The sequence below is a fragment of the Vombatus ursinus genome, unplaced genomic scaffold (assembly GCF_900497805.2).
Source record: "Vombatus ursinus unplaced genomic scaffold, bare-nosed wombat genome assembly UNPS02014814.1, whole genome shotgun sequence".
Lineage (NCBI taxonomy): Eukaryota > Metazoa > Chordata > Mammalia > Diprotodontia > Vombatidae > Vombatus > Vombatus ursinus.
Window position 1 is genome coordinate 9,458,874 of NW_020954592.1, and position 27,541 is coordinate 9,486,414.

At 37.5% G+C, this 27,541-nt stretch overlaps 1 protein-coding gene across 5 annotated transcripts in view; it reads left to right on the plus strand.

Annotated features, from left to right (window-relative positions):
* GLRA2 (glycine receptor alpha 2) overlaps positions 1–27,541 on the plus strand; it is a 277,815-nt gene that overhangs the window by 155,300 nt on the left and 94,974 nt on the right. The gene's annotated exons all lie outside the window — the stretch shown is intronic.

Genomic DNA, 27,541 nt, shown 5'->3' on the forward strand with positions numbered 1-27,541 from the left:
GTGTATTGCAGAGAATAGCTAAGTCATTCACAGTTGATCATCACACAATATTGCTGTTATTGTGTACAGTGCTCTCTTGGTTCTGTTCACTTCACTCTGCATCAGTTCATGCAAGTTTTTCCAGGTTTTTCTGAAAGCATCCCGCTCATCATTTCTTACAGCACAGTAGTATTCCATCACAATCATATGTAGTAGTTAATTTTTATAATACTGTGGTACCTTATTCATTCTACTTGCTACTTCTAATGGCACACAACCTAGATTTTTTTTTGTTATAAATTATTTCCATCTCTGATTAGTATGTTATGACATAGCCATGTTAACAATGAAGCACTTGAGACTGTGCAAGAAGACAAAATTTATCATCAAAACACAAGCCGGCCAAAAATATTTCTATACTGGTAGACTGTCAGAAGATCAGGAGAACCACAGCAAATCTGTTGACATAGTCCTATTCTTGGACTCCAGGAATTCTTCAGATGCTTGTTTTGCTAAATGTCCACCTCATTTGCATTGAAGATTAGGCTCAAGTTACCAGATATGTCATTTTGGCATACAGCTTGAGTTTCTTTGCTCTTTGGAATATACTATGCCATTATCTTCAGTGATTTATCATGAATTTTGGATGATTCTATGTTATTAGAAATCTTTCACTCATATATGAATGTCTCTCTTGGCTACTCAGAAAAATTTGTTGTTACTGAAATTGCTAAATTTAACTATTAAATGCCTTGGAGCTTGAAGCACTTTTTTTCTGTAAGCAATTTTTGAATTTCTCAACAAGTTATTTGTTGTTTGTATTCTAAAGTTCTACAGAGTTTTCTTGTATTGTTTCTTTCGTTATGGTATGCAAGGCTTTGTTGTTTTTTTTTTTCAATTTGTCATGTTCTTTTGGAGACAACATCCCGTCATTATGTTCAGTCATTTTTGTTTGTATAGCATGCACATTGCTTTAATGTTGTTACAATAGACTTCTTTTTCCATCTCCTTCAGAATTTTTATGGCCTAAATACGTTGTTTCCTTTCTTATGATTTCTATTTCTTTGGAGAGATTCTCCATCATGTATTCAGTTTTTCCTATGCTACTTTTTTTTTCCTTTTTTAAAATTCCCAATTAAAGGTTTTTACCTCTGTCTTAAATTCATTTCTAATTTCTTTTTTAGGGGTTTCATTTCACTTTTAACCATTCTAGCATTTTTGTTGTTGACCTCTAGAGAGTTAACAGGACTATCTTTTTCAAAGGGTAATAATTTTAATTTTCTTGTACATTATATTCATTCAATGCGCTTTGGTTTCCTTTTGAGGTTTTTCTAAATTATTTTTCTGGCCTTACGATATCTCTTTTGTTTAACTGCATTGGGATTTTTTTTGTTTGTTTAAACTATTCAGGCATTCTGTCATCATCTATTGATGTCTAGTTTTTCTTTTGTTTTCCCTTTAATTCACTTTTCTGGGTCTTCTCCATCCTCTTCTCTGCACCCCCTTCCTTTGTTACAGAGACCTCTGAGGTTGAGTTGCTTAACATTCTCAGCCTCCTGGAGTAGAGATTGTCTGGTCTTGGTTCCCTGTCATGAGTAACCTATGGGAAAAGACTGGTTCCAGCTAGATTTTAAGTCCTTTTGGCCTTTGGCCTGACTCTCTGTAGCCCTTTAACTTATTGGTCTAAGTGCTACATCTGGCATATTTTCTCCCCTTCTCCCAGGTTTCTATCCTTCTACTCCTTCCTTCCTTCATATAGTTGGACAGAATCAGACTGTAAGGTCTCTGTAAGAACTGCTTTTTATATCCCCAGTGCTTAGTATAGTACTTGGCACACAGTAGGTGCTTTATAAATGCTTACTGATTTGTTAATTGTCATTTCTTACAGAAAAAGCTGTGGAATAGTTGGGTAGAGTCACTGACAATGGGCAATCCATGTAGCTTAAGTCCCCATAGCCCACAAGTTTGCTTCTAACCCCTTCAGCTAGCATTTGGTTCCATTTAGAAGCAGAGATGCAGAAGGAGAGCTCTAAATATCAAAGTTCTCTGGCATTGATTCATGAATTTTTTACATTGTTTGGTGGCTGCAGTTATACCATATGCAGTTATGCAGTTATATGAGTTGTACCTCATAGCTTCAGCTGTAATTTCTCTGTTGCCTAGTCTCTTTCTTTTGAGGTTTTGTGTTTGGGGGGGGAATATAAAAACAAATAAACAAAAAAACTATTTGGCCATTATCCTGGTCACATGATAGGGCTTTGGCATCCAAATGGATGTTACAAAGTAAAATCTCTTCAAAATTAGAGGAAAAAACCCTTCAGTGCAGTAATTGATTCTATCTGGAACTGAACTGAATCATGATCTATTTGATGGGATTGCACTGAGATCTCATAGCCTCCATTCATGTCCACATCCCTGCCTTCTCTTGGATTGAGCATAAGGTCACTTGAAATTTTGTGCCAAGGCATCCTTTGTCATTGGGAAAACCAGCCCTCATTCAAGGGAACATTTGCTGAAGAGGAAAATAAATACCTCTGCTGTATAATTCTTCACTAGAGGAGAAACCCACATGGACCAAGAGAGGACTGGACTTATTTTCAACCAAGAATCCAGTTTCCCTGCCACTTTCTGAAAGAAACCCCTCCTGCTCCAAGAGTTTGTCTGTTTGTTTCCTCCAGAAGGGAGGTTATATTCCCAAATTAAAAAAAAAAGTGTCTCAATCATTTTGTCAACACATGATTGAAAACAGTAAGAATAGTCAATATGACTGGACCTTTAAGTCAAATCCCAGGGAGGCATCTCTCCCAGACTAGCCCTTTATTCCTCAGGACCTAATTTTATAACTGGACTCTGCTTTCTTTCACGTCATTAATTAGCAAGTATGGGGTGGGCAGTAGAGTTGCAAGAATGTATAATCTGATCCTAATTTTGACACCAGAAGAGGTGCAACTCCCTAAGCAGAAACCACTCTGGAATTTTGAAGGGAGAATTTAATTCTCCTTGGCTTACTATCATTATTGTTTCCCTAGAATTGCTCTCTTGTTGACTCTTATAAGGTTAATATCTTCTCAGATGGATGCTCTCAACTCTCAAGAATTGTTTGAGTATTTGTAATTTTAAGAGGACTGTATCGACAAATGTCAAAATATCCTCACCAAAAAACAATCTCAGTACGGCATAGATCTTTTCTGCTTGGATTTCACTTCAAAGTCCACAGAAGATTTGAAATGGAGTCCTTTTTTTTCTTTATGAGGGATGGATAAATACACACACATACATACATATATACACAGATAGACTGTGTATATATGTATGTATACATATACAGATAGACAGATACATATACATATATAAGTAGCTACATATAGATATCTACACATATACAGAGAGATATGTACATATACAAATATATATTCAGATAGATATATACATACACACACACACATATATATATATATACTTAAACAGATATACATACATACATACATATCTTGGTTATTCAGCTACCAGTATTGTGTTCTCATTCTTAGTGTGGCTCCACACTTTTGCAGCTGTTTTCTATACCCACCCTCCTCCCATTTTTTTTATTCATTAAATCTTTGACTTTGCTATCCCAAACATCCACCCGCCATCACAGCATGTCATTATCCTATTGCTCACACGAATATTTATATTTTCTTTACTTAAGGATTTCCTTTTGTTGTCTGAAGGGAAGCAAGCCTCAAACTGCGTAGCATCTTACAAAGAGGAAGGCAATATGTGGCAGCATTGTTTCTAGAAGAGAACGTACAACATTTGAGCTTTTTTGTTTGGGAGTTGATGATAATTATACGGCTGTCGAGCATGGGAAAAATGGAGCAAGACAAGCTTAAATCATAGAAATGGAGCCGATGACGTTAGCTCTGTTCAGTCACAAGCAGTACTGACAAAGTTGACTACCAAATTGCTGTTTAGTAGGCAGAAAAAAGGTGTGGCTAGGTGCTGTAGTGGATAGAGCACTGGGCTTAGAATCAGGAAGACTCATCTTTGTAAGTTCAAATCTGGCCTCAGACACTTATTAGCAGCGTGACACTGGGCGAGTCACTTAACTCTGTTTGCCTCAGTTTCCCCATCTGTAAAATGAACTAGAGAAGGAAATGACAAACCGCTCTAGTATCTCTGCCAACAAAACCTCAAGTGGGGTCACAAAGAGTCAGACACAACTGAAAAATGACTCAGCAGCAACAGGCAGAATAAAAGTCACTACTCATTGGCTTTGTAATAAATTTCATGCCAGTCTTGGTCTTGTCTAGCAGTCTCTTCTATAAACTAATGAAATAAATCCATGCCAAGGCTACAGCCAGTGGGGCATCCATGTGCTACATAGTAAATATACTTATGTGCTAGATTGAGGTGTTACTGGCATAGCATTAACAAAAGAAATTCAAATGAAGATGAAAGAGCTAAGGAACACAGCTCTAACAGAGATCAAGTAACTAAGGTGGGCAAAATGGTTTATGTACCTTATTTCACTTGAATTTTTACAACAATCTTGTTAAGTCGTTACTGCATATACTATTATTCCCATTTTATAGATGAAAACATTGAGCCTCAGAGAGGGACTTAAATGCCTTACTCAGGTTTTAAACCTAGTCTCCCCTGGCAGGCAGCAACAAACATTTATTAAGCACTTTCTATGAGTCATTAACTGTGCTAAATGTTGGGGGTGCAAAATATAAGCAAAAAAAAAAAGATAGCCCAAACCTTCAAGGAACTTACATTCTAACGGGAGAAAACAACACATAAAACTCAGTTGAAAGAGGGGTGGGGGAGGGGAGGTACATATTTTGCATGGTGGTAGCAAGTCTCTAGAATAAAGAGGAATAAAGTGTGGCCAGCCTAGGACCATCCCCAAAATGGAGGCTCCGAAAGGACTCACCAATGGGAGAATGCATCCAGCATTGCAAAAGGCAGTTACAGGGTTAGAAGTCAGCTCAATCACAGTGTCAAGTCCAGAATCAGGAGTACTACCTGGAAGGTTCTGGCTGCAGATCCTCATGGTGTCAAACTCAAATAGAAATGGATTCTTGCAGATATGTATTCACTTAGAAAACAACAAATTAACATTATCTGTGTTTCATTGTATTTTTATTTATTGTGTTAAATATTACTTCATTACATTTTAATCTGGTTCAACCCCTATTTGGGAGTTTTGCAACCACTGGGGTTTGACTCCTCTGCACTACACCATGTTTCTTCCCTAAAGACAATAGACATACTCATAGCTCTTGACATGGACTCTTGTCAGTTCATAACAAGCACTGGAAACTTTCAAGTGTTCATTCTAAAGGAATTTATTATGTATGTTATCTCCTTATTTGCCTAATCAAATATTCTTTCTAGGGCTATCGAGGGCTGAGGATGTGTTTTCTAGAAATCATTATGCTGTTTCTGAAAGAATTATTTTCATCATTTATTATATCTACAAGCACACATTTCTGTATTGTTGGTTTCAGATGACAAACAGTATCAGTCTTCTGTTGAAATCCCCCAGTGGTTCGCTGAAACATGGAGTCTAGACAAATGCTTCTACTTCTGTGCTTGTGTCTATCTGAACAAATTGGAATAGAGGCTCTAGTGAATTAGAGACCATATATACTGATCTCACTAACTCTAGCGAAGGCAAGGAATTTGAATTTGAATTATCTGGGTTAGCTTGTAGGATGGTTTTGGATTCAGTGAACCATATTTTTTTTTCATATGACACAGCCTTGTGTAGAACTCTTCCCTTGGAGGTATGAGGGATCAGGAAGACAATTTACAATTACTAGAGACTGCAGGGCCTGCCTGATCTGAGCAATTGGAAAGATTGGGCTTAGGGTGGTTGGGGGGTGGGGAGGGTGTAGAAGAGGTCCAAGTTTGGTCTCCAACGTTCAGCTCAGCTCAGGGGGACTACCACATTGAGGGCACCCATGTGCTCTTTAATGAAACACTTTCATCACATGAAGGACTACTTTTAAAAATGTGTAGCATACTCCTGAATAGGGTATTTTTCAAGGGCATTCAAATGACAAGAGACTACAAGTCCAATGTGACTAAAGAGGCACTTGTCTGAGTGAGGTAACCAGGTCTCTGCTCTGAACTCAAAGACAGGAATGAGTTATCCTCTTCTGTCTGGTCTACCTGCCAGGACTGGGTGCCTGGCAAGTCCTGCTAATGAGTACCTGCTCTTCCTAATACTGGAAGAAATAAGTCTTCATCACTTCCCTGTTCCATGTGCCAATAGCATGTCAGATGCAATTTTTCAGGCAAGAGATATTTCAAGGAGCAACCAAGTATGATCAGTCTTACAGTTTCTTTAGAGATTCTATTAAGAAATAGAGAGGAAAATACTGACTGCCTTGCCCTTTACTCTGCTGATGCATTGGATCTTAAAGGGAATTATGGCACTTTATCATTAGATGCCATCACTAGATGAGCTTCCCATAAAAGCTGAGGTAAGATTATACAATGATTTGTATTCAGTCATGATGCTTTTCTACTCTGGCATAATGATGAGACGAGATAGGGCTATGTAGACAACTATACATCACATGTCCATTGAGCAGCTAATCACATTTTCTTTGCTTGTCTTTTCTTTTCCCTTTTTTTCCCCTTCTTTTTTTTTAAACTTTCTACTCACTGTCTTATAAGAAAAATAGACTCCCTCGTGTATTACTGAATTTAAGGGAAAGGCAGTCACTGGAGCCTTTTTTATATGCATATTGAGTAGTTTAGGACTACCTCTTTTCTTCTAATTTGTATAATGGTTCAGCAAAGGCTCCATGGTATCAAAGGTAAATTAAAGAGAAGAGGTTAAATTAGTGGAATACTCCAAAATTATCTCAGGAGATTAGAGATCTGGGGTCATCTGGACAGAAAACAGATTTTCCACGTGTTAGTAATGATATGAGAGTGGTTTCATCTCCCTTTTGCAAAGGGAAACATGCACAGAGAAATACGGGGAATATTGAGTGCACTGGACCACGGGATCTGGGTGACCAGGAGGGTGGTGTAATTTGTGTGGCTACAAACTTGAGTGATGGTGACTTTTTCTATTCCCTGAAATGTTGCCACATTCCCTACCAAGTAGAAATTGAAAAGGAAAAGGAAAAATAGTTTTCACAGTTTCCCCTAAGCCACCAGGCATATTCTCAAACCTTTTGTCTTTGGACCTAAACCAGTTCTTGCCCAGGTCTACCTCCCTGAACCTTAGCCAGCTCAACCCTTTGACTGCTATAAGAAAAATTTTGAGAGAGGTTAAGATTAAGAGGTAGAGGTCAGGAGAAATGACCTATACTTAAATAATAAAAGGAAGAGAAGAATTTAGATCAGTGAAAGAGCCAGGACTGGAGGGAATGTGATAGGATGGGATCAATTTCTGCTCCCACTGATGGTAATGGGGCACAAGCTCCTATATCCTCATCAGTTCCCCACAGTAAACCACAGCCACCCTAACTTGGATAACTCAGGGAGCAAGTTTTACCTATTGGGAAAAGATGTTAATTCAACCTTCTGACAAGTACAATTGGTGGCCCTTCCTCGTTTTGCAGGAGGTAGGGATGTGGGGTGGAGAAGAGGTTGAAAAGAAGGAGGGCATTGGAGAATCTATAGTGGAGTGAACGGAAAGAGTAAGAATAGTAAATATAGATCTCACTTGACAATTTTGCTAGTTCTGATTACCTTCAACTGTTCTAAGACAAATAGAAATTGCTGGCATTGAAATTATTTTCCTGGTGTGGCCTTAAGCTAGAAATTTATGTTGAGGACCCAACAAAACTGATTCTTGTGATTTAATTTTTTAGCAGGCTTACCTAAGAGATAGGAGACTAACTTTGAAGTCAAAAAAGAGCTGACACACGATCATAAGCAAATCAACCTCTCAGCACCTCAGACAGCTCCTTCAAAGTCTCCTAAGCCTCAAATGAGTTTTTGATATGCCTCAGTGGAGGGAGTCTCCTTACTGGGCATGAACCTATAGGTCTGAGCCAAAATCAGACAAACAAAAATATTTTAATAAAATTATTGGGTTTTTTTTTAACTCTAAAATTTGTTCATTCATTCAGCAAATATTTAAGTGTTGACTCTGTAGAATCAAGGTTTTACTGCTATGCCTATATCACTATTATTTGCTTGCCTCACGGTTGATGTAAGAAATATTCAGTCCTGTAAAGTTTCCAGAACATTTGAAGTTTCTCTTATTAAACCAGTCAATTATCTAATGTAATACTTGGAAGTAACCTTGAGAGATCATCTAGTTTCTCCCTCAATTAATCAATTAATAAACTTTTACTGTTTTTGATGAGTCATTTTTCAGTTGTGTCTGGCTTTTTGTAACCCCATTTGGGGTTTTCTTGGCAAAGATACTAGAGTGGTTTGCCATTTCCTTCTCCAGCTCATTTTACAGATGAGGAAACTGAGATAATAAACAAGGTTAAGTGACTTGCCCAGGATCACAGAACTAGTGTGTGAGGTCAGATTTGAACCAGGTCTTTCTGACTCCAGGCCCAGTGCTCTATCCACTGAACCACCTAGCTGCCTCCCAGGGTCACATAGCTAGTATGTATCTGAGGCCAGATTTGAACTCAGAAAAAGGCCTGACACTCTATAACTTCACCAGGTGCTAGGCACAGTGCTAACCAGTGGGAATACAAAAAGAGTGAAAAGGCAGTCCCTGCCCTCAGGGAGTTTGCAATCCAATGGAGAAGACAACAAGCAAACAAATATATATGAAGTAAACTATATTCAAGATAAACACGAAATAATTAACAGAGGGAAGGCACTGGAATTAAGAGGGATTGGAGAAGGCTTTCTTCCATACTAAACCAGCTCAGATATGTAGCGCATTTCTGTAATTGTGAAAAAAAAATTGACAACCTCTTCAAATTTTATCCTAGTTTCTCCTCAGTTATATTGTCCCCTCCCCCCCAAAAAAGTCCTATATATGTCAAATCTGCCTATTATTTAAATAAAACAATTTAAACTATTTGTTCTAGTCTCAAAGACTCATTTGAAGCCCAATACTGAGGGGAAAATGATTTATCTTTTTTTTATTTCCTGAATTCTGTGAATAAAAAAAACTGAATAGAACTAATCAGCAAGCTTGAAATTGCCTCTTAACTTTAGACAGCGCTGTTGGGGGCAGGGAGTCTAGAGTATTTAGTATGGGGTCTTCTAGAATATTGGGTTGTCCAAATTAATTATAATAAGGAAAGATTTCTAGAAGAAAAGAGTGTTCTGAGTTTTTATGAACTTTGGGTGCTATGAACTTTACAAAATGAAGATGGAAAATTTATGTGAGAATACCTGATTTTAAAAAAAAAAAAAAAGGTTGGAAGGGCTTCTGCTTTAATGATTATTCTAATTCATAAGCAAATTCAACTGGGAAATAAAATGAAAGTTCTAATAATCACCCTATAATCACCAGCATGGTACAATGGGGGAAAAAATACTGAAAAGACCTAGGTTTACTTCGTGGCCTTGATGCATACTAACAAGTCAGTTAACCACTCTAAACCTTAGTATATCCATCTGTAAAATAGACATGATATGTTTTAATAAAATTGGTCATGTTAAAATAGATCTCCAAAATTATGGGAAGAAAGTGTATTTGTAAACCATAAAGCTTTATACAAACGTGAGCTATTGTTATTACTCTTTTGATGCAAAGAGATACAATGTTTGTGTCATTGTGGTTAGAGGGATAGTCTTAGAATCATAAAGTCCTGGGTTCAGGTCCTGACTCTGACCCAGCCTAACTGTGTAACTATGGCCAAGTCATTTAACATCGTAGTGCTCCAGATAAGCCTCTGATCTACAATTCACAGAGAAGTACTACTCACATCATCAGCAGTTTTTTTCTGGGAAATCAGAGGTCCGTGTTCTCTCTTGTGTCTCTGTCTCTTTCACTGTCTCTATGTTTCTGTCTCTCTGTCTCCCACCATCTCCCATTCCCTTTCTCTGTGTGTGCACAGAGAAATATTTGCTGAATGAATGCATGTGTATTATATATGTAAGATATTGCATTATTATATTACATAATATTAATTATATATTACATACGTAATATCTATATATAATAGATCTATTATATATATAATATAATAGACCTATTATATGTGCATATATAATAGATCTATTATATATATGCCTACATCTGGGCCATTGCCAGTCATTTTGACTCCTGTCTTGTCACTGGACTCCAATGACTCTCGAGGAGAGAAAGAGGCTGATGACTTCACACAGTTCTGCTTCACTTAAGCCCAATTCACTCACAAATCAGGACATAAGCTTCATGATGTCATTGGTCCTCTTTTAGAATGAAGGATGAACAACAATATGCATGTATATGCATCAACGACAACAACAACAATATATGTACGTATTCAAATTGTCCCAAAAGTCTTAGTGCAATTTTAAGCTTTAATAACTTCAGAAGTATTAATACTACAAATTCATAAGATCATTTAAAAGATTAATAACTTAAATATTTAAAATATTAATGTTTCTTATTAAAATTCAACATAACCACTATGTTGTGCTGTACATCACTATAGTTGATTTTTGAATTTTGTAAAAATTTTTACCAGTTGCTGCTCAGTGCCTGAAAGAATCTCATTTTCAATCAGAGATACTGAAAAAATGAATTTAAAAGTGTTATTAAAAATTCACAAAAATAAATATATGAAAGAAATTACATAATTAATCTTTCAATTTTTTGCAAGTTTGTAGCATTTATGCTTCTGAAGTTATTAAAGCTTAAAATGGCACTAAGACTTTTTGGAAAAACCTATATATACTAATGGGGCAGCTAGGTGGTGCAGTGGATAGAGCACTGGGTCTAAACTCAGGAAGACCCAAACACTTACTAGCTGTGTGACCCTGGGCAAGTCATTTGACCCTGTTTGTCTCAATTTCCTCATCTATAAAATGAGCTAGAAAAGGAAATGGCAAACCACTCCAATATTTTTGCCAAAAAAACAGTAATAAATGGGGCCATGAATAGTCAGACACAATTGAAACAACTGAACAACAGCAAATATATACGAATATGTATATATATTCATAGGTGTGTGTAGATATACCTCTATGCTTGCATTTTCTCCCTTGTCTCCTCCCCTGGTCTCTAGCTGCTCACAACCTGTCCAGGAAGCTTCAGCTGCTCACACAGTTTAGATAAGACAGGAGTCACCAACTATTTCTTCCAGTGAGACAGAGCTACCAGGCCTTACCATCTGCCTTTGGTACTATCATCTTATCTACTGATATAACCTAAGGACGCTTGAGCCTTGCCATCTGTGCCACTACTGTGTTCTTAAGACTTCTTGGCCTTACCATCTGCCCTGCAACTGAATTGTTTTTCATGTGTTGTCTCCTGCAATTAGAGTGTGAGCTCCTTGAGAACATCCCTTTCTCTGTGTGTATCCCCAGGACCCTAATGAATACTTTTTTATTAATTCATTTCTTTTATCTGAGTTTCAATTTTCTTAACTGTAAAATAAGGGAACTGGACTAGAGGATTTCTCAGGCTCTTTCTAATCTAAATTCCTTAATATCAATCCCTGCAGTTTTAGTCATCATATAGTGACGCATATTACTCATTAAGACCCATGTCAGTAAAGTGCATAGATCAATTTTATCAACCATTTTTTCTCCCCCTACAAACAGACACAGCCTTATATCTTTATCTATGGTGATGGAGGCCCAACACTGTGCAGTTTTACTAGCCTTTATCAAAGTATTGTTATATATACTAAAAATTTATACATATAATATATGTATAGACACATATGAGTGAACAGAGCATGTTAGTTCTGGGGCAGCTAGGTGGAACAGTGGATAGATACACCAGCCCTGGAATCAGGAGGACCTGATTTCAAATTCAGTCTCAAACCAGACATTTGACACTTACTAGCTGTGTGACCCTGGGCAAGTCACTTAACCCCAATTGCCTTGGGAAAAAAAAAAAGAACATGTTAGTCCTTTAGAAGGTGGATTTTTCCATCATTGTCTTCTGCCTCATCATTTTCAACAGACAAAACACTTCAAATGCTTCTTCATTTATAGCATGAAAGATGAGACAATCACTCATGGTTGTCCCAATACCCTTCACACTCTTCCTATTCTTTTGTTTTTCTTGGAACTGTAGTTATGATCAGTATTTTGGTTGGATTCCAGGCTCTCTCTAGGAACAAAACTATGTTCATTTTTAAGCTACTACAAATAGAGAAGCAATATAGGAAAAGGATTATGAACTCGATTGTTGATCTTTCTCATAGGGCAAAATGATTTATCTTTTTTTTATTTCCTGAATTCTGTGAATAAAAAAAAACTGAATAGAACTAATCAGCAAGCTTGAAATTGCCTCTTAACTTTAGACAGTACTGTTGAGGGCAGGGAGTCTAGAGTATTTAGCATGGGGTCTTCTAAAATGTTGGGTTATCCATCTAATCCACATGATTAGACAGTTGCAAACAAGTGCAAAATTACCACCATTTTAAAAGAATCCTTTTAAAGCGCAACCCAGCTGTTAGGGTATCATTTTATTATTATGCTTCCTTGAAACTAACATTAAAGAATACTTTAAATCAAGAGAAGTGCACAGCTTTTGTCATGTAGTTTAACTGGTGCTCTGATATCCACACAACAAAATAATTTTTAATTTTTTAAATGACTTGATTAAAAATAATTAAAGAGCTATTTCTATTTGCTTAAACATATAATCCACTTTGGATAGCAAATAGGTGTGATTGCCTATCTTGTCACCTCCACATTATTACCTTTAATCTTCACCCTCTGCTTCTCTGTGGCTTGAAGACTGCTGAAAGATTTGTCTGTCTTGGGATATCTCTTCCACTGGATACGTAGGTTTGTTTTCTCCCTTCCCTTCTGCACTTCAAAGTCTCACCACCAGAGTTGCTCCTCTGAGACTGACAATGATAGAGGTATTGTGCCCAGGAGGCCACTATTTAAATTCACTTTGTTCCTGGGAAGGAAGGAAGGTCTTCTAACCTTTGTCTTTCAGTCTTTTCTCCCCTTTCTCTCCAAGTCTTATCTCCTTATTAGACTGTAATCTGTGGCTAATATGACAGAAAAGGAAAATGATAAGTGTTGGAGAAGATGTGGGAAAATTGGGACACTAATGCATTGTTGGTGGAGCTGATCCAGCCATTCTAGATAGCAATTTGGAACTATGCCCAAAGGGCAATCAAAGTATACATACTCTTTGATCCAGCAATATCACTACTAGGTCTTTATCCCAAAGAGATCATTAAAAAAGTGAAAAGGATCTACATGTACAAAAATATTTATAGCAGCTCTTTTTGTGGTAAGAAAGAATTGGAAATTGAAGGGATGCTCATCAATTGCAGAATGACTGAACGAGTTATATTATATGAATGTAATAGAATACCATTGTACTCTAAGAAAATGATGAGTAGGCAGGCTAATTTCAGAAAAACCTGGAAAGACTTACATGAACTGATGCTGAGTGAAATGAAAATAACCAGGAGAACATTGTACACAGTAACAGCAACACTGTGTGATGATCAACTACAATAGATTTAGCCCTTCTTAGCAATGCAATGATCCAAGACAATCACAAAGGACTCATGATGGAAAATGCAATACACATCCAGAGAAAGAAGTGATGGAGTCTAAATGCAGATCAAAGCTTATTATTTTTACTTTGTTTTTGTGTGTGTGTGTGTGTGTGTGTTTACCTTTTGTTCTATTTTTTCTTTTGCAACATGACTAATGTGAAAATATGCTTCTTAAAAACAACTATAATTTGGGTGAGAACAGGATTTTCATCTCATTTAAACTCTGTAATCTCCCCCAGTCCTTAGTACAATGCTCTGCATATAGTAGATACTTAATAAATTCTTCTTGGAATTATGTTTGTATTCTCTTAAGAGAAAAGATTGGTGAATCAAAATAACTTGTTGACACTGTGTACCCATAAAGGATGATTTACAAGCCATGTACCTTTAAATTTAGTTAGGCACAGTGACTAGCACTAGGTAGTCTGTGAGGACATGACAGCAAGAAGTTCATCCTTGGCTCAGGAAGGGTATTGAGGCACTAGGGAAAAGGGGCTAATTGAAATCTGAAAGGAACAGCAAGGTGCAGAAGACACACTTCAAATGCTTCACTGTTCTGCCCAGGGCCAGTCCTGTTTTTCCATGGCTCTGAACATTCAAAGTGACAGGTATTTTTTTTTCCTTTTTCAACTTTTCCTTCCTGCCATCCATCTCTTGACCCTCTGGAAGAGGACAGCCACCTTCAGATCAGGTTTTTATGACTACAACAACTTGAGTAAATCAAGCAAAATAAGTCAACACTCCTCTTCAGTTTGGCCCTATAGATCTTGATGTGGATAGCTGTTGAACAGGGCACAGTGGGACCTAAGAGCTTTTTATTAAATTCATGCAAAAGTGTGGAGAAGAATTGATTAAGTACAGAATTGCTTTTAATGGGAGATAGAATAGGCAGTTGTCCATCTGGTATGAGGCAGTATGGCATCACTCTAGTATAAAATAAGTTTAGAAAAAGGGAAATGTCAGATGATGGAGGACCTTGAAATGTCAAGTAAAGTGTGAACTTTGATGGGTCAGCAATAGGGAGTTACTGAAGATTTCTGAGCAGAGGAATGATATGACTAATATACGAATAAGGAAGAATTGCTTGAGAGTACTATGAAGGGTGGTTTTTAAGTAAGGGGAACAAAAGAGGAAAGATCTGTTAGAAGGATCTTGCAATATTCCAGGTGGGTGGTAGTTAGGGTATATTAGGAAAAACTATCCTTTCTCACCATGCACTGGTTACACTAGTATTTTTTTTTCCTTAGAAGTTATTAAGACATTCCTTGAGACTTGATTGGCATCAATTTTTCATTGCCTAAGTACAAAGCACTTGCAAGGAATTGGGGGGGCTCTACAATGCTTGAATAGTGGATTGTGATGAGAGCTTTACTAAGATTAATCAACTCAAGGGGTTCTCAAAAACTAACCTAACTTGCATCAGGGTTGAGATTAGGATATTGCTCCTAATACACCTTAACTAACCAACCAGCTGGATTATTGTGATATCCTTACAGAGACTCCCTCTTTTTTTTCCTATTCCCATCTCAAAACTATCCTGTTGATTACATTTCAACTGCTATGGCTAAGCAAGTCTCCTATTCTTAACTGTTGAATGATCAATGAGTATCTCTTTTTGTTCCAATATTAAATCTAAACTAGCAAGGAATTGGCCTGAATCAGGCTCAGCCAGAACACAGAGGCACAGGGGAAAAGAGGAGAGAATACATGCAGAGATGTGATGGTAAAATTTTAACAATATGTTCTTTGGGGGGGGGAATTGTAAGCATGTCACTCTTTAAAGCTTAATCTGCTTTTTATTAACATTTTCTCCAACACTTTCTTAAGTCTGGACAATCAACAATAAATCAGCCCTGATTTCTAAAATTTGCTGATTTCAGGTGTAAATGCTCACACCAAAAATTCAGCAATCCATTCACAAACAAAGCCAGTATTATTTGGCTCCAGCATGCCTATGGATTGATCTGAAAGATAATATGGGACTATTATCAATAGGGTCTGGAAATTGATTGTGGAACACCAAGATAAGTTTATTAGATATAAAAATAGTCACATTATAAATTAGAGGCATGAGGATGAAATTACATGAGGTAGAGATAAAATGAGAGAGAGAGATCTGCATAGAGATGTCAGTAAGGAGTTTGATAGGGTAGAAAATACGGAGACAAAATAGGAGGCCAAGACCAAGACTTTAGCTAGGAAAAGGAAAAGCCAGAGAAAGAATGATTGGAGAGGTGGGAGGTCAAGTAGGGGAATATAGTATATTTGAAGTCAAAGGAAAAGAATGCAGATAGAAAGAATGCTTGGACAACAACAGCAAATCCAAAGTTATATAATCACAAAATTGGAAGAGATTACGAAATGAAGCATTGCTATTTCCTCACCATATCTAGCTAGCCCCACATCTGAACATGATCTTTTAAGTTGGCCATGTGATTGACTGACCTTCCCTGTCCTATCCAAACACACAGACACACAGACACACAGACACACACACACACACACACACACACACACACACATACACAGTCTCTGTCTCTATCTGTCTCTCTCTCTCTGTCTCTGTGTATCTCTCTCTGTCTCTGTCTCTGTCTCTTTCAATATGTCTGTCTGTCTTTGTGTGTGTGTGTGTCTCTCTCTTTCTCACACACACACACACACACACACACAATTTTCACTTGTTGCTCCAATGTAATCAAATCTACAAAACCATTCCTTATAAGAAAATTGACAATCTGATTTTTCCACTCATATCCACTCATATTACTTCCTCAACCAAAATATGTATCATCTCCCCTTCTAGCTATATAAGCTCTTTGAGGGCAGTGTCTTCTGTTTTTTTCCCCAGGGCTTAAGACAATGCCTGATTTAATAATCCCTTAATGAAGGTTTTGCATGCATTCAGCCAGAAGAGCCAGAAGTTGTTGTTCAATAAATATTGTGGGAGAATAAGAATTAAGCAAATAATTTTGTATTCTACTTTAAAGGATTTTGAAAGAACCCCTTCTCAAAACAACATAACAGAAAGAGCATCCAAGTCAGAATCAGACACCAGTGTCTGTTTAAATCCAGGCTCCACTCCTTGCTTACTAGCTAAGTAAGTAGCATACAGTAAGTCACCCTGAGACTTTGTTTCCTCTTATTTGAAATAGAAAGTAAAATAAAACAGGGATAATAATAAGTGCACTCTCTGCCTCACCATGTAATTGACAAAGAAAGTACTTTGCAAGTCATAAAGCACTATAAGAAATGTAAGCTGTTATTACTATCAGTGTGATGTATTTAAGTTAATTTGGATACAGCGTTTAGTCAGTTAACCAACTTGCTTTTGGCTCAGTTGCGCTGGCAACATTTTACAACCTATTGCTTTTGTCAAATATCTCAGTAAGAGGGTTCTTCATATGTAAGGTCCCTTTCAAAAGAGCCTGTACCCCTGACAGAGAGGAGTATTTTGAGAGAAAAAAAATTAAAGTTATTGAATGAAGATTCAAAATAGTTTCATGAGAGCCATTTCTTTTTAAAAAGCTATGAAACATCCATATATATAGAGAGAGATATAGATATAGATATATATACATACATACATATACATAGACAGCCATTTCCTAAAGTAGTATAATGTTTGAATACAGAGCCCCCACTAAAATATGGTAAGTAGGATTGTGTCTTACACCCTGACATCCTGGGGTGAAATTCTGGGATAGAGAGGAAAATGCCTTCTGTGTTTTAGCCCTTTCTTCCAAAATCAGCCACCTTGATCCCTTCTCCACCCCTGGACTTCTACCTTCTCCAAGGTCTTGAGTTTCTTATGACTCCTTCCCAGAGTATCTTCTCACAAAACAATCAATCAATAAGCATTTATTAAGTACCTACTCTATGCCAGATACTTTGTTAGATATTGAGAGTGCAAAGACAAAAAAGGACCTGAAAGGTGGAAATTCTTAAACTCAGAGAGTAATCAGAGGACTACATTTAGGCTTTTTTCTAGAATATCCAAAGATTGACTAGACTTACAGACTTAGTCCCTGTGACCATTTTTATGTTAGTGTTCATTGAAGTGTTCATCTGTATATTTTTTGCCACTGTGCTTTGTCATATGGTATCAACAAAACAGAAGTATTGAAGCATAAGTGACATATATACACATATACACACATACACACATATACATACAAACATATACATACATACATATACACATGTGTGTGTGAATATGATATATTATGTATGTATATGAGTTGTATGTATGTATACATGTATGTGTGTGTGTGTGTGTATATATATATATACACCATTCTGGCCCCTACCACCTGAAATCTGGATATGTTAAATTCTACCATTTCCCCCAGGGGTTCTCTGATGCCTTTAGGGGGGTTGGGGCTGTCTAGACTCTCTGCAAATGGTTCTAGCTCCTACCAATAGTGCTTCACCAACTGTAAAAGTGATCCCTGCACCCCAGTTCCATTTAGCCACTAACAGAGTAGTTTTTTATGTGGAAATATTTACTTTAAAAAGAATAATCATAAATATGCAAATTTCTCCAACAAAGGAGTAATCCCTCCCTCCTACCTTAGCACCACTTTATTCTCTAAGGAGGGGAGAGGGAAGAGGTTCATAGCTTAGTTTGGTTCATATAGAGTAGAATCTCATTTCCAAGTGTAAAATTCTCTTGAAAATTCTAAGCTGAGTTGGTTGGCTACACCATCCCACCTGGAATGCTGACTCGAAGGTTGCCATGACTCCAACTCCTGGGTTCTTTTATGTGTGTGTGTGTGTGTGTGCACGCACGCACATGCACACACACATACATACACACACATATATATAATTTTACCCCCAGATATGCATTAAAACAATTTTTTAACATTTGGGGTTTTTTTTAAGTTTTGCATTCCTAATTATATTCCTCCCTCCTCCCTCCCTCCCTCCCTCCCTCCCTCTCCATCTCCTCTGAGATGGTAAGCAATCAGATATAGATTATACATGTGTCATTATGTATCATCATTTCCATATTAGTCATTTTGTACAAGAAGACTCAAATAAAAGAAAACAATGAAAGAAAATGAAAAATAGCATGCTTCAGGGTTCCATGAGGATCATCTCCAACACTCGAAACTGAGGAGGACAAACAACACAGTACAGAAATAAATACCCCAGACCCATTTCTCAGAACCCAAGCAAAGAGAAGAAGCAAAAGAAGAAAAGTCCTTTCACAGTTACTGGTTCAGTTCGTAGTGTCCTCACTGGGGGTAGAAGGATCGTCACCTTCTGGACATAACCGATAAGAGAGCATCAGAAAGACAGAAAATGATTCAATCTTGTTAGTTTTAAAGACACAGGCAACTAGTCAAAGGAGGCTACCCCCATCCATGTGGTAGGGGACTAAGAGGTCACCATGTTAGGCAATCTAGACATGCTGTAAAGGCCTTTCAACAATACCTCCATGTTACACAATCCAGGAATACGTAGATATGACTGGATTACATATGGTTATTGGAAATATTGTTTATTCTGAATTATCAAAGTGTTCTTAAAGAAAAAGCATGGGACATTTGTATACTGGTATGGAAGTCCAGGGTCAGAACAGTCTAGTGCTGAAGTCAAGAATTCTGGATTGGACGTGCTCTCAGAGAAGATGGGGAGGGCCTTATGCAAGAGGATCAGATATAGCAAGTTGCCATTTGTGCAGACATTCATCCTATCACTAAATGAGTCCCCTTTTCTTTTTTAAAATTTATTTCATTTTTAATTTATGGAATAAAACAAGCATTTCTATAACATAGTATAATAAAAAGATGATTGCACAGGAAACTGCAAATCTACTATGTATAACTTGCTATTCCTTCTAAATAAACAACAAAGCTTTCATGTAAACTTCTTTTTTTTTCTTTCCATCCTCCCTCTGCCTCACACCCTAGAGATGGCCATCATTAGACACAAATATATACATTATATATATATAATTATTCTATACATACTTCTACTTATCTTCTTTCTCTGGATGCAGATACTGACTTTCCTCATATAGTTAATTTGGGTATTTATAATGGTCAATACTCCTACTGTATACAATGTTCTTTTAGTTCTGCTCATTTCTCTGTTCAATATTTCATACATCTTGCCGTGTTTTTCTAAGATCATTGAACTCATAATTTCTTATAGCACAAATATATTTCTTATATTCCATCACAATCACATACTACAACTTGCTCAGCCATTCCCCAATCGACAGGCATCCCTGCAATTTCTAGTTCGTTGCCACCACAAAGAGAGCTGCTATAAACATTAGTACCTTAACTACATGTACTTGCCTTTACAGTTCCAGACAGACAAGTAGAGTCATAACTATCATTTTTTGGATATAAGATAGCAGCACAAAATGTATCCTGGCAAGTGGTACAAACACACATTTAATTCATTTGAAAGGAGAGGAAGTTCGTGAGAGATAGTAGTGGAGACCCCAGAATACTGAGGCTATTGCTGGGTAGAGAACACACCATCAGACAACTTCTCATTTTAATAAGTTATTCCTTATAACTAGGCTTCAAGACAATTTGTTTCTGTTCTGCTGATGGACTTCAAGTGTCCTCTAAATTTCTCTGCCCTGAGGCAATGTCCCAATCACCCTGTCATCGTTACAGTTCTGAAAACAAGTGGCATACATCTTTGTTTTTCTGTCAAGTAGAGGGATGCTAAAAAGAACCACAAGGAATTCACATCTAAAGACGGAATCCCATATGACCACACCGTGTTATTACCTCAGCTCAAATGGACCCAAGCTTCTTTTTAGTCTCCCATTCCTCTACTAGAGAGAATTTTGTTTTGCTCCAGGAGGACATTTTCTAATCTATCACATCATTGACTTACCCTGCAGAAGATATCTTTAAATGGTTAATTTAAAATGTTTAAGTGGTTAATTACTACTCCTGCCATAGGATCACCAGGTACCACTGCACAAAAGCATTCACAAATGCTTATGATATGCCTGGTCCTATGATCAAACACCAGAAACACAAAAAGGGCCAGAATTGTCCCTGTGATCAAGATGCTCACAACTGAATGGCCAGCATCCACCTTGTTTCTCTGTATGCCATCATCTAACATATCTCTTCACTGCATAGTGTTGTCACCTAGTAAGAAAGTCATAAAATACCATATCCTAGCACATAAAAGATTCCAATCTTTTAGTACATGCCCAAATTATTTGTGTGTTAGGAATCCCAAAGTTACTGGATAAATACAAGACTATTAACACTAATCACCTTCAAGATATAGAACACCAATGGAAAGGGAAAAAAATATAAATAAGCCATAATTGCCACAGGAAAATCTCTGATAAACCATTATAATATGTAATAAACAGACATTTTTGAAAGCTCTCTCAAACTATATTTTAATTGTGTTTGTCTACATTAAGCTTCTTTGTTAATTAAATGGGCACATCAGTTGGAAGCAGGAAAACTATGGTTTGGTACAGAGGACACTGTCTCAACAGAGCCGCAGATATTTTTTAAAAGGAGTCAATTTTCCTAGATGGTGTGCAAATTTAATTTTACATCAGGGGGTGGGGTGGAATCAGACAAAATCTCTTTTCCCTCTTGTTCTTTTTATTCTATAGTGACATGTAAATTAAATAAATATGGCACCAGGAGAAAATACATCTGAATTTAACCAGTACCTTTAACCTTCTTGGAAAGAAAAAAAAGAGACTTGGGCCTCATTACACAGAATGCCCCCAATACATACAGCTGAAAATGGTCCTCCTGTATAATGGAACTTTAGCGTTTGTTTTTAGAATTGTTTAGAGAGGCAATTCCTTTCAATACTTTGAGTAATTGTGGTATAAATTCATCCCAATAGAAATAGAAAAGGTAATAAAGGACTGAGTGGACTTGATGTAGTACTTTTCTCTTGCTGTTTGAAATGAAAATTCCTTTTTACCTTTTCACCTGGCTTCTAAATCAGTAAGCTAGATTCTTATTTTCCTTTGCAATTCTTAATCTCACAGAGCAATCAGAGGACTATATTTGGGCTTTTTACTAAGATTTCCAAAGACTGGCTAGACATTCACAAGTTCAGTCCCCATGACAATTTTTGTGTCAGTGTTCTTTGAAGTGTTCATCTGTATATTCACTCCTGCCCTGAAACTGTTGACTTATACTGTCTTACACTTAGAACATAGAATAAGTGATGTGACTACATGGATCAGCTGTCATTTCTATGCTACATTCACACTTGTTATTTTTTTTCATTAGTGAGAGTGCCCCCTCCCTACTGATGTAGACTACCACTCCTCTCTGCCTTTGTAGATAAATGGTCTTTGTGAGTTGTCATAGGAGGAAAAAAAAAATCATCTTCCAGTGAAGAACCTATTCACCCTCAGCTAGGCTAATCTGCAGATGACAGGCCCACAATCTGTCTCTTGGGCCCACACTCAAAACTTTCTTAGCTTGGTAGGACCTGTGCCATGTTAGTTTTTATCTGAAGAACTCAGGAGCACTCCCATGCTAAAATGAGGCATCAGAGGAGGGGTTTAATGGAAGGGAGAGAAAAGACTTTCGTATCTGACACTTTACAAAATTTTGAATAAAAACAAACACGAAGTTCCTTTTTTAATTATGTCTATGGCTTCTCTTGGCTTCATCTTCCCTCTAGCATTAATGTCTATATGCCATTACTGGTGATTCCCTACATCTTTGAAGATATATGTTGAAAATGTTTATAGGAATATACACATTTAAAGTGATGTAGTGATAAGTATTTATAGAAACACTTCTTTATGTGTTTCTACTAACAAACTTGTCTTAAGAAGAGAGGTGTTCTAGCAAACAAGAAAGCAATAAAATGGGATGTCTTTGAAGAATTTGTGGGCAAAAAAATGGTATTTGGTTGCATAAGTCTCTGAGTGATGAGGAATTGTTGATATTATTTATTTTTTTGAGGGGGGGCATGAAGCAATCAGGGTTAAGTGACTTGCCCAGTGTCACATAGCTAGTAAGTGTCAAGTGTCTGAGGCTGGATTTGAACTCAGGTCCTCCTGACTCCAGGTCCAATGCTCTATCCACTGCGCCACCTAGCTGCTCCTGATTATGTTACTTTTTTGAACATTGATTGTTCTAATCACTAGTCAGTGATTGTGGAAAAGTAATTATCTCCAGGCTAGCATCAGTAAGTAGGCATCAGCTTTGACAGGAGGTAGGGCATATATTTAAAGCCTTCTGGGGATCTAGAAATTGAGCAGTCAAACCAGTATAAAGAGTTTTGTTCTGATAGTATGTAAACTCCTTGTGGTCAGGGACTACAGTATTTCATTTCAGTCTTTGTTTTCCCAAGCCTAGCACAGTTTTTGTTACATAGTTAGTGCTTAATTAAAGCTTACTGACTGAGTTAGCACCCACCCAAAATCTGTTGTGAGTTAGTATTCTTAGAATCTTAACAGTGGCCATAAGAATGCTTGGATATTGAACTTCTCAAATTAAAAACAAAGTTTTTCTAAAGGGTGACAAGATGGTAATGGTATAGTGAAGCCCATGGATTTTAGGGGAATTTTTAGCTCCATGATAAACATAAAAATCTATCAAAAATGACCCCTATATAATAAAAATGGAAATTTCTCAGTAATCCTAAAATATGACATATGTGGCTGATCTGAAAAAAGAGGCAGACAATAGGTTATCAATTGATACCTATCCTAGACTCATCAGGGTCTGCCTTGATGCAATTCCTAGCAGAGAGAGGAAGAAAAAGAAAGGGAAAGGCTGTCACTTATTCTTTTGTCTACCTAATGGACTTCTATCCACCTGTCGTCACGGAAAAGGTGAGGAGGCCATTAGGCTCTTATTGCTTCATCCTATAGAATTGGGGGAAAGAGAAAGAGAGACAGAGAGAGAGAGAGAAAGAGAGAGAGAGAGAGAGAGAGAGAGAGAGAGAGTCAGAGAGACAGAGACAGAGAGAGACAGACACAGACACACAGACACAGAGACAGAGGCAGAGACAGACACAGAGAGAGGAGGGAGAGAAAGAAGCACATCAATCCTGACTAATCAATATGGAAAGAGAAGAGTAAAGAGGACAGAACATTAAGAGGATGATCAAGCCTCCATTTTTCTGCTTTACCTAAAGGAAAGAAAAGAGAGAGAGAAGAATAAAAAAGATTCCACATTTGTTATTAACTAGAAGAGAAGAGAACAGGCTAAGGAGAGAGATTTCTTAAATTCACATCTTGAAGCTCTAGTTACTAATGCTAATTAGGATCAGGCCACATGTTCCTAGTCAAAGTCCTCCTTGCCAGGATCCAAAGTTGCTTCTCAGTTATTCTCTCATCTCAGGAATGAAGCAATATCTCACCTCTATTCAAAAACTTTGCCTGCTCTTAAGGTCATTGGATGGAGTATGCTTTTCCAAAGGAAGAAGTCACTTTCGAATCAAAAAGTCACTTATGAATCAAGGGAGTTCTACCCTATTCAGAATAGGATATGTGCACATATGTAGAGATTAAACCTTAGAGGTTAAAGGACCTTGTTTTGTTGCAGCAAAAACTATTGCTTTAATTATCCCCCAAACCAGGAAAATATATATTTGAGAAAGATAAAACTCTCCTTGGCAGAAAAATATAAAGCATGTATGACGTGTATAATGGCAATCTACAGGTTTGGGAATTTTCAGAACTGCAAGCAGGTGTTTGCTCTAGTGACTCACCAGATGGAGCTTCTGTAATCCTGAAAGTTCAGCTTGGGCAGCAAAGTGAAGCTTAGCGGTCATTAACAAGGAGAGATCATAGCTGGTCTAAGACAATCTGGTGTCTACCGATCAACGAATAACCTTCAGCCAAGTCAAGTATTCCCCAGCTCTTATGCAAAAGTGGTCTCCTTTGTCTACTTCTGCATCTTACACGAAGAAACCTGGTCTGGAGTCTCCCTTTATCGATCTCTGGAAGATTCCATTTCTTTCCAGTTCTCTGGCAACGTCTTGATAAGAGAGACTGGTACTGGATGAGAGCCCTGCTTGAATTATCTGGTGAGCACTAGTCTATAATGACAGTAACCTAGAGCTCCTATGATGTATGTTCTACTTGTGAATCCTAAGACAATTGCCCCCTGGGGAAGCTGTGAACCTGCCTAGTTCTCTTAGACTCTGCATCTCAGAAATGGGTCCTTAAGGCTGTCTTTATAGCTTGGCATCTATTTGAAGCTCTTAGACTATCTTGGTAATTGCTTCCTTCTGGATCCCTACAGTTCCTAAGAATGATGATTGCAATATAGATTAACTAGTATGCATTGTAATGCTGCTTTTGAAATGTTTCCTAAATAAACAGGAGCCTTGGAGACATCCCTTCCCTCAAACTTCACATCCAGTCACTTGCCAAGTGAATTGTCTCTTTTTCCTCCACTCACAAAACCTCAATTTCAAAGTTATGAAAGCTTTGAAAATTGGAGGATATTAATGGGCGACATGGGCGACATGGACCTACTGAAGCAAAGTCATCGAATTAGAGACTTACAGCTGGAAGGGAGTTCGTCATTCAACCTCCTACTTCAGATCCTCATCACTCCTCCCTGAACTATTTCAATTGCCTCCTAATTGGTCTCCCTGCTCCTAGTTTCTCTGATTTCCAATCTATTCTCCAGACAGTGGCCAAACTGATACATCTAAAGTACAGATCTGACTGTGACCAGAAAAATTTTCAACGGCTCCCTATTGCCTCTGAGAGAATAATAAATAAAATTTATAATAGTTAATAATTATTATTAATCAAAATTTGTAATAATTAATAATAACAGCTAACAGTTATCTAGCACTTACTATGTGCCAGGCACTATGCTAAGCATTTTACAGATATTCTCATTTGATCTTTATAACAACTCTGGGAGGTACTATTATTATCCTCATTTTACAGTTGGTGAAACTGAGTCAAAAAGAGATTTTTTTTTTAAGTGATTTGCTTAGGTTCACACAGCTAGTGATTGCTTGAGACTGGATTTAAACTCAGGTCTTCCTGACTCTAGGCCCAGGGCTCTATCTGCTGTGCCACCTTTGATAAAATACAAAATAAAACACAAATAAAATACAAAATCTTCAGTCTGATATTTAAGACCCTACCCCGGGGTGGGGAACCTGTGGCCTTGAGGCCATGTGTGGCCCTCTAGGTCCTCAAGGTCGGCCTTTTGACTGAATCCAAACTTCACAGAACAAATTGTTCTTCCCTACACCATCTCATCTCCATACACCTTTCCACTTTGATTTCACTTACTGCCCTTCATAGAAGCTGTTCAAGGTAAACTGGCCTGTCAGCTATTCCCCAAACACAACATTCCATCTCTTGCCTTTGCAATGTGGTCCCCTATTTCTGGAATGCACTACCTCCTTGACTTCACATCTTGAAATCTCTTACTTCCTTCAAGACATAGCTCAGGTACCATGTCATACAAAAACATCATTCTGATTTCCCCAGTTCTTAATGTTCTTTCCTTCTTGAAATTACTTTGCATTATTTTGAATGTATTTGCAGGTATTTATCAATGTATATGAAGCGTGTTTCCCTAGAAGAATGTTAGTCTCTTGAAAACAAGACTTCCGTTTTCACCATTGTATTCCTTTAACATAGCATAATACTCTGCACATACTAAGTTCTCAATAAATATTCATTGAATTGATATTATACAAGGCAACATATCATACTGGAGAGAAAGCCAGCCTCAGAGTCAGGAAAAACTGGTTCATGACCTTCCAGTGCCACATATAAGACATTTGACCTCTCAGCAGTGTCTTAAGAATCTCTCTACAAATATATGTTGTACAGAAAATGCTGATCTGTACTGATAGTGGCACTTCTTTATGAGGAGATCCCTGTGCCAATAAAATCACCAATCCATTAAAAAAAAACACACACACACAAACAATGTGCCCTTTGGATCCATCGTGCAGGTTCGACTTAGAGATAAGAACATTCCACAATGTGACACTAACTATGGCTCAGGAGTGAGAGGATTAGTACAGCAAGTGGTTAATTGTGGAAATGGAGTAAACCATAGTGATTTCCATCTTGTGGATGGAATCCAATTCTGGATCTAGCTCAGTTCCCTTTCTATTCAGTTATGGGTCTAGTCCAATTTCTGTCTTGTGAGAAAACTTTATTTAATTGTGGGAATTGGGAGACAAAAAAAAACAACTTTATTGCATTGTTTAAACCTAACCTTGCGTGACTAGGAAAATAGATCACCTTTACCTGGCTGCTTAGAGACCCTTAGCTAAGGACCTCGGTCAGGGGTGGGGAACCTGCAGCCTTAAGGCCACATGCAGCCCTCTAGGTACTCAAGGGCGGCCCTTTGACTGAATCTAAACTTCACAGAACAAATCCCCTTAAAAAAAGAATTTGTTCTGTAAAACTTGGACTCCATCAAAAGGCCACACCCAAGACAGAAGGCCACATGTGGCCTCAAAGCTGCAGGTTCCTCACTCCTGACCTAGGTTATACTGACCAGAAATCCAGTCAGATCTGAATATTGATACAAGGAGTTTTCTTACAATTATATATCTCGAGCAATCCATGTATCTTATCCGAAAACTGCCCTCATACTGGTCACTCAGTTATTCTTTACATGTTTCATTGATTGAATGCAGACATACAGGGGAAGTGGGACACCTCTTTTTCTGATTTCAGGGCTTGCACCTGTTCACTCTCTCCCTCCCAACTTGGAAAGTCTCTAATCTTTCCTCCAATAAGATATCAGATTACCTAATTTTGTATCCTGGTTAATTGTTCTCTTTTAATTAATTGGTCTTATTTGATTAATTGTTTTTAATCCATAAAAATCTGTCTCCTCCTGTATTCATGGTACAGTGCCAAAGCTGAGAAAGGCCTGAGTCCCAATTTGTTATGCAATTGGCATGCATTGCTTAACAAATCAATATGCTTGGAAGCTCAAACCTTTGCTTTCTCAGTC